The 7617-nt window shown below is 38.5% G+C and overlaps 1 non-coding gene across 1 annotated transcript; it reads right to left on the reverse strand.

The window, feature by feature from the left end:
* Positions 1-6008: 6008 nt before the first annotated feature.
* Positions 6009-6080, reverse strand: TRNAG-UCC. The gene has a single exon. It is a non-coding gene; the product is annotated as a tRNA-Gly (tRNA).
* Positions 6081-7617: the final 1537 nt, after the last annotated feature.

Consider the following 7617-nt stretch of genomic DNA (forward strand, 5'->3'; position numbering starts at 1 on the left):
TGGAGAAGAAAATCACAATGAATTTCTGGCAGCCCTAGGAGGCTGATAGTGGTGGATGAATGTGGGTTCCCGATATTCCTTATACAGTGCCAAAGCTGAAAAGGAGTCACTCCCACAGGATGGATTTTACAGCCTTATCAGTGGGTGTGTGGTGGAAATGTAAATTTATTCCCTTACCTCTTTACACTGTTCCCCTAACTAGTCTTGCATTCTCTTCCTCACCTGACTATTCAGTTTACAAACATTACTGTGTAATAGGTTAAGGTTTTCCAATCTGCTGTGCAGAAATGTCAGGATGGAGCTGAACTGGCCCAACCCTCTACTGCTATTCAGTGACCTACAATTAAAAGAAGTAAGTTTCATTTGTAGTTCATTCAAGTGCAAAGTGTGAAACAAAACTAGGAACTGCAAATCTGCCCAGATATGAAAAAAATCAAATCCATTGAATTTTACATCAGTCAAGAACTGGGCAAGAATTTTCACAAAAGTTAAAAGAAGTTCCCTAAAGCAAGTAAATCCATTCTCTTGATAAGTAATTTATGACTAATGTCATTCTGGATATGTTTCCAGCTGATATTTTCAGGTACATTTGCACTTCTTCCTTCAGTGTAAATGTTGGTTTAAGTTTGTTGGAGTGTAATTTAGAGCTTAGAGTCATTTTGTGCCCCAAAGTAATTTTCATACATAGTTCATTTAATCAAGTTTAATATTCTAATATAAGCCAGTTGAGGTGCCCCTGGCTATTTTATTAATTTATAAACTTTTCAAGAAGACAGCAGCAGAACATACCAAAGATGACAGCAATTGCTTGCTGCTTAGATGGTGTCACTTGTTTAGTTTGCAGGAAACAAAGGATGCTATTATTTTCCCCTCAATGGTTGTCTTTCATGTTCTTTTCTTTCTTGCATTCTCCTCTGTTCCTTTCAAAATGTGTAGGTTAGTCCTTAAAATGACCTTAAGAGCTAGGATGAAACTGTAAGGGAAACAAGAGTTTAAAGCAATTTACAAAGGAATTAATGCAGAACCATTTTCCCTGGACAACTCTTATCTTCACCCAGTATCATTTTAATAATTCTCTCTTACTCCTCTTCTCTTCCTTGCTGTCATCTTCTACATGTTAAAATTACTTCTGAGGAACTTTTCAAATAATTAATTCATTATGGTTTTCTTTAATATGCAGAACATCTATATAGCCATGATTTTTTCTGGTTTGTATATTTTATTTCTCACTGTATTTTACCTATTTCACAATGTCATTTGAATACACTTTACTTGAATAATCCCCTTAAAAATAAATATTCTGAGTGTATTTGGGTATACCAACTTCTCCCATTCAGATTATCTACTGAAGTAAATGAGAGCTTGAAAAGCAGGTCTGTACTTAGTTGTTGCTGCAATTTTTTGTCATCTTTTCTAAATAAGTTTTTGGTAGTTCCTCAGAAGCTGACAGAGGTAATTCTTTTTAGAGAAGTGTAACAGTCTACATTAGATAGTGCAAGTTTCAAATAATTCTGGGAGCTATTTATCTTCTTTGAAGAGACCTCTTATTACTAATATTATCATTTTGCCTTCATTCACCTGTTTTGCCCTTAGTAAAACACGCTAACTGGGTTTTGACTTTTAAAATTCACTGGTTTTCTTCCTCAGCACACAAAGATGAATCAATCCAAAAGCATTATAACATAATCAGTTTTTCCAAAACTATAAATTCACTGAAAATTTTCAATTCTCAAAATTCCTTAGGCAAAGGAAATGCGGTGTTTCCCACAAATGTTAGATTTAGAGGCAGCTAATGGCTTTCCATAGCGGTAGTCAATGTGGTTCACACATAGCAAGAGAACCCTCAAATTTCTCTTTAAAAGTAGGAGCTTTCCTTGGGAAAATCATATTTGATGCATTTTGAATTAAACAGTGATTGAATAAATCCTGGGCATCTGAAACAGCAAGAAAGAGTGGGATAAAAAACTTGATCCAATTAGGAAGCTGGGGAAGAGCATGGATAGAAAAGCAACTTCTAGGTCCTCACACTGCACGCCGGAGGTTAAATTGCCTAGAATCCACAAAGAAGCTTTGAAAGTAGACTTGCAAGCTAGAGTGAAGTTGTAATGTGTGGCAGGAGCAAGAGGAGGAGAGTGAGGAATGGGACAAAGGCAGGGCAAAGAAGCAATTGCTTGAATTAACCATCTGCAAACATCTAAGAATAAGAGTGTTTCCACCCCTTTCTTAAGCTCAACTGTCTAACGCAGGTGTGAGGGAAGATATCTCCTTCCACTTGAGATCTGTACTCCTGAATGCAGTTAAAAACATTGCCAAAGTTAGTCTTTTCTGTTTCAAGGAACTAGCGACACTTACCCCATCATTTCAGTGGTCAAAATTCTAACTCTGAGTATGAAGAATTTCACTACAATTCTGGTTATTTCTGATATTACTTCAACTATATAAGTTGCTAGTATTCTTTTACTGTCAAGCATCCCTTCAATATTATTTTCAAGCTTTTCCTTACTTTAAAAAGGATCTGAAAATTATTTAGTGGGAGGAAAATAAAAACAATGGGGAAAAAAAGCCCCTTAGTTGCTAAGAAAGATAGCGAGGTGGTGAGGATTCCAGGCTCTTGTTCCTTCAGTTAGTCTTTCTTTTTTTGTTTTCTATACTATGAATGTTTTTTCCAAAATATATCAGAACTTAGAAGGAAGAAGGGGTTTCTAGTACAGAATTATTGGTGAAGCCCCAGAAATAAAACTCGTCAGTCAAGCTGGGTTTGTTGTTTCTTTCCTAGTCTTCATATTACTGACTTTGGAATAATGTTATCTTGAGACAGAGCTCATTTAAAGAGGGGGTGAACACATAGCAATATTTTAGAAACATATATGTCACCATGATTAATATCTAATCTAGAAGGCATGTCTGAATTCAGACAAAAACAGAAACTTAACCACAGTTTCCAATATCCTCAGAGAAAGCTTTCACCAAAGAGCTTTTAAGTGTTCACCTCTATATGAGCCTTCAGCTGAGCTGTAAAACACATCAGAATTGAATTTTTCTTAAACCCATTTTCTCAGGGAGAAGCACAGTTTTATTCATACCCTTCAGCCTCAATAAAGCCTCTCTTAGGTTAAGAATAGCCTGATGTATGTATTGTTAGGTCTGGGCTAAGTGCCAAACTGTTTGCCCTCCTAGGATTTCAGATAATTCTGGGTATGAACACAATCAGAACTGTATGGATCTAGAAAGCATTTATGTCAAAATTGAAGGATCTTTGATGTTAATAGTTAAATGACATTCAGAAAATGGAAAGAGATATTTTCAGGCCTGAAATATGAGGATTTTTTTATTATTACTAATTCTACTAATTTGTTTAATTTAACCAAAATCAAAATGTAATCACCAAGGTTAGTCTTTTTGTGAATTTTTTCACAGTTAATATTCATCCTTTTAGACTGTTGTGTTACAACGTGTTATTAGCTGTCTTCCCAAATCATGTCCCAGGGCATATGATTTCAAATCAGAGATCACAGAATCACAGAATATGCCAAGTTGGAAGGGACCCACAAGGATCATTGAATTCATCTCCTGGCCCTGCACAGGACTATCCCCAAGAGTCACACCACATGCCTGAGAGTATCATCCAAACACTTCTTGAACTCTGGCAGGCTTGGTGAAGTGACCAATTTCCTGGGAGCCTCTTCCAGAACCCAACCACACTCTAGGTGAAGAACCTTTTTCTAATATTCAACCTAAACCTCCCCTGACACAACTTCAGGCTATTTGCGTAGGTCCTGTCCCAGGTCACCAGAGAGAAGACATCTTTACCTGCTCCTCCTCTTCCCCTCTTTAGGAAGTTGTAGACTGCAATGAGGTCTCCCCTCAGTCTCCTCCAAGCTGAACAGAACAAGTGACCTCAGCAGCTCCTCATATGTATTCCCCTCAAGGCCCTTTACTATCTCCATTGCTCTCCTTTGGACACTCTTCAATACCTTAATATCTTTCTTACATTGTGATTCCCAAAACTGCACACAATATTTAAGGTGAGGCTGCACCAGTGCAGAGCAGAGCGGGATAATCCCCTCCCTCGACCAGCTGGTGATGCTTTGCCTGATGCTCCCCAGGACACTGTTGGCCCTCCTGGCTGCCAGGGCACTGCTGACTCATATTCAACTTGCCATTGACCAGGACCTCCGGGTCCCTTTCCATGGCACTTCTTTCCAGCATCTCATTCCCCAGTCTGTACATACACCCAGATGCAGAATCTGGCACTTCTCCTTGTTGAACTTCATATGATTGGTGATTGTCCAGCCCTCTAATTTTTCCAGGTCTCTCTGCAGGGCCTCCCTGCCTTTGAGGGAGTCAATAGCTTCTCCCAGGTTTGTGTCATCTGCAAACTTGCTCCGTATCCCTCCCAGTCCTGTGTCCAAGTCATTTATGAAGATGTTGAAGAGCACTGGGTCTAATCCTGTATAGGCTTCTAATATAAATGTCTAAACAATGCAGAAAAAATCCAGAGTGGGAGCTCTAGCTACAAATAGTTGCAAACTTTTTGAATTCTGAACACTTTGCTGTTGAGAGTCTATTTTCTGCTAAGATTTTCCTTCTAATGTCCATTTAGACTTTATCCTCACCAGTTGGAAAATTCCACTTTGTTATATGTTGTATAATTAATTTGATTTTTGTAAAGTTGCAATTCAGGACAATTTAGCAATTTTATCCTGATCAGGACAACTCAACTACCACAGATTACCAGTAGTGTAGTGAAATAGATTATATTTTACTTTTGATAGATTGTATTAGATTAAATAGATTATAATAAATTATATTTTACTTCTTTTAAGATCAGCTTTTGTGCTGGGAGTGATCTGATTTGTTCACAAAGTGAGTCCATGTATAAACAAAATATGACTCTCAACAGCCCTTAGCTAATAATTAATAAGAAATTACCCTTTTACTTCAGTTCTGCATGACTAACAATCTTGTCCTAGTGTTTAGCTTCAATATCCAGCAAAGCCACTTCATAAGTAAAACTCCTGGGGGCATGCAGTTTGCTTAAGAGGTACATCTCATTTAATCAGTTTGTTTGGCATCCTTGAAACACAGCTCAATTAGTGCATGGATTAGGAACCTTTGACTGTTTGTGCTCACCTTGCTTTAGACTAATCCACAAAAAATGTGCATCTGGTATTTGGTATTAAATAAAAGTAGGATTCATCTGAAAGTGATTAAAAAAATTACTGTAAGTGATCTAAGAATGATAAAAAATAAATCTGTTCTCATCCCAATGGAATATATGCCATAGTCACTCTGGTCTGTAGACCAAAACTGCTTTTGCTGTCACATTATTTTGATCTTTAATGGAGCCATAAACTAACAAAAGATTCACATTTTTCTGTCATACTTCTGAAATATTAATTATTTACTTTCTTGTCTGTCAAAGTTAATCTGCTGTTTCTTTCTATCAGAACAGAAAAAAAACGTCATCTAAAGGGTCTTTAAAATAACTAGTGTTCCAGAATGCAAAGTTGTGGTTATTACAAGAAATCAAGTTTGTAGAAGACTTGAGTAAGACTAACAGTTACAGGCAAAGAAAAGGAGTAAGCTGTGTTGTATCGCAGTTTGGTCAAACCAAACACCCTGCCTGGAAAAGTAATAAATCTCATCAACAGTAAATTAATCATCCCTGCTGTTACTGCTTTTATATCACCAAAAGTTCATCTGTTTTAGGGGTAGCCAAGAAAATTACCTTCTGAAAGATTCACGAAAAGAATGTATGGCCAGTCTTCGCGAACGAAGATTTGGGAAAGGTCTTTACCCTTCGAGCCTGCGCAGTGGATTTTTTTTTTGGTGAGACACAGTGTGCGCTGAGCTGAGCCCACCCTTTAATCCTAAGGTTCATCTGCCGGGGCCGAGCAAGCTTTGGACAGTGGCAGTGAGGTCCTCAGGACGTAGGTTTGTTTAGAGTGACCTTCTCTTAGATGGATGGCCTTACAGGGCTAACGAGCTCCATCTGCCCGGGGGACTTCTCTGACCGGGAAACGAACCCGGGCCGCGGCGGTGGAAGCGCCGCATCCTAACCACTAGACCACCAGGGGGCCCCCCACGAAAAGAATAAGATAATGTTTTTACACATTTCTTGGCCTAAATCACATAGGATACCTTCAGGAGAGTTCACCTATCTTATGTTTAGCTACTCAAGGCTATTTAGGCACTGTATTCCTCCTAAAGTCAGTGGAACATCTGGGGCCTGAAAACAAGCTATACACATTTCTTCATATTTGGCAGAAATACTTCATACAGTGCCACGAAAGAACTCCTCATCCTTTGCCATGTGCTAAGTTATAGATGGAGCCACAAAAGCTGTATCATGAGGATCCCAGCACACTCTACTGGTAAAAAGACAGAAGCCATGGGCTTGTCCCTCTCTCTTCTCAGTATCCTTACATCTTTCTGAAGTTTGCTTTTTTTTCCTATGGGAAGACCATCTACTGGCTTCCCAATAACTGTGTTGGCTGACTTGTCTTTAAAACAGCCTTCAGCTCCCCAAGAGCTAAACAGTGTAAAGAATGAGTGAATCATCATCTTGTGGAGTCTCAAGTATGCTAATAAGTCTGGTTTTAAAAGATGGTCCACACATGTCTTTTAACAAATGTGGAGATGTGGGCCTCAGCTCACGCATTGCTGTTATGCAGCAGTGGTTGTATCATTATCTAGAAAGATGTCTGGATTGAAATAATCAGAAAATGCTCCCAATTAAATAATTGAGGTTGTTTGGGGTTTTCTTCCTCTTCTTTCCTTATTCATTATGCCTGTCAAGATAATTTCTTAGACATGTGGTAAATATCTCTGTGTCTAAAAGGGGGTGGTGGGTTAACCCATTAAGCACCACCCAGCCACTTGCTCATTCCTGCCACCACTGCTATCAGTAGGATAGGGGAAAAGATCAGAAGAACAAAAGTGAGAAAAGCTTATGGGTCAAGATAAAGACAAGTTAACAGGTGAAAGAAAGAGAGAGGTAAAAAAAAAAAAAAAAAAAAGAAAAGAAAAAAGCAGCAGAATAAATAGGCAAAAACCCCAAACCAGATCAACCAAACAAAGAAGTGATGCAAAGGCACTCACCATCTCCCAGTCAGCAGATCAGTGCATGGCCAGTCTCCAAGAAACAGCTGCTCTGGAAAAAGGACACTAACACCCTTCTGGTTCGTTTTATTGCTTATCATGATGTTATAGAGCACTGAATATCTCTTTGGTCAGCTGGGAATAGCTGTCCCAGCTGTTTCCCCTCCCAGCCTCTTGCCCATTCCTAGACTACTTTTTATGGAGACAGAGAGAAGATGATGATGCTGTGGAAGTACTGTTGATCAATAGCTGCAATCCTGGGGGAATTCAGGCTTTACCGAATTCAGGTGAATCTAATGATTCCCCTTGATTTGGCCAATGACTCCTATTTCCAGAAAAGCTATGGAAATGTCTTCAGGAAATTTTTCTATTAATTCTTTTTTACTGTGTAATTTGGTAATACATATAGAATCATAGAATTATGGAATGGTTTGAGTTGGAAGGGACTTTAAAGAACATCTATGAAGCATTTAAAACTAGAGTGGACAAAATACTGTAAACATTCATTCATAG

The sequence above is a fragment of the Chiroxiphia lanceolata genome, chromosome 5 (assembly GCF_009829145.1).
Source record: "Chiroxiphia lanceolata isolate bChiLan1 chromosome 5, bChiLan1.pri, whole genome shotgun sequence".
Lineage (NCBI taxonomy): Eukaryota > Metazoa > Chordata > Aves > Passeriformes > Pipridae > Chiroxiphia > Chiroxiphia lanceolata.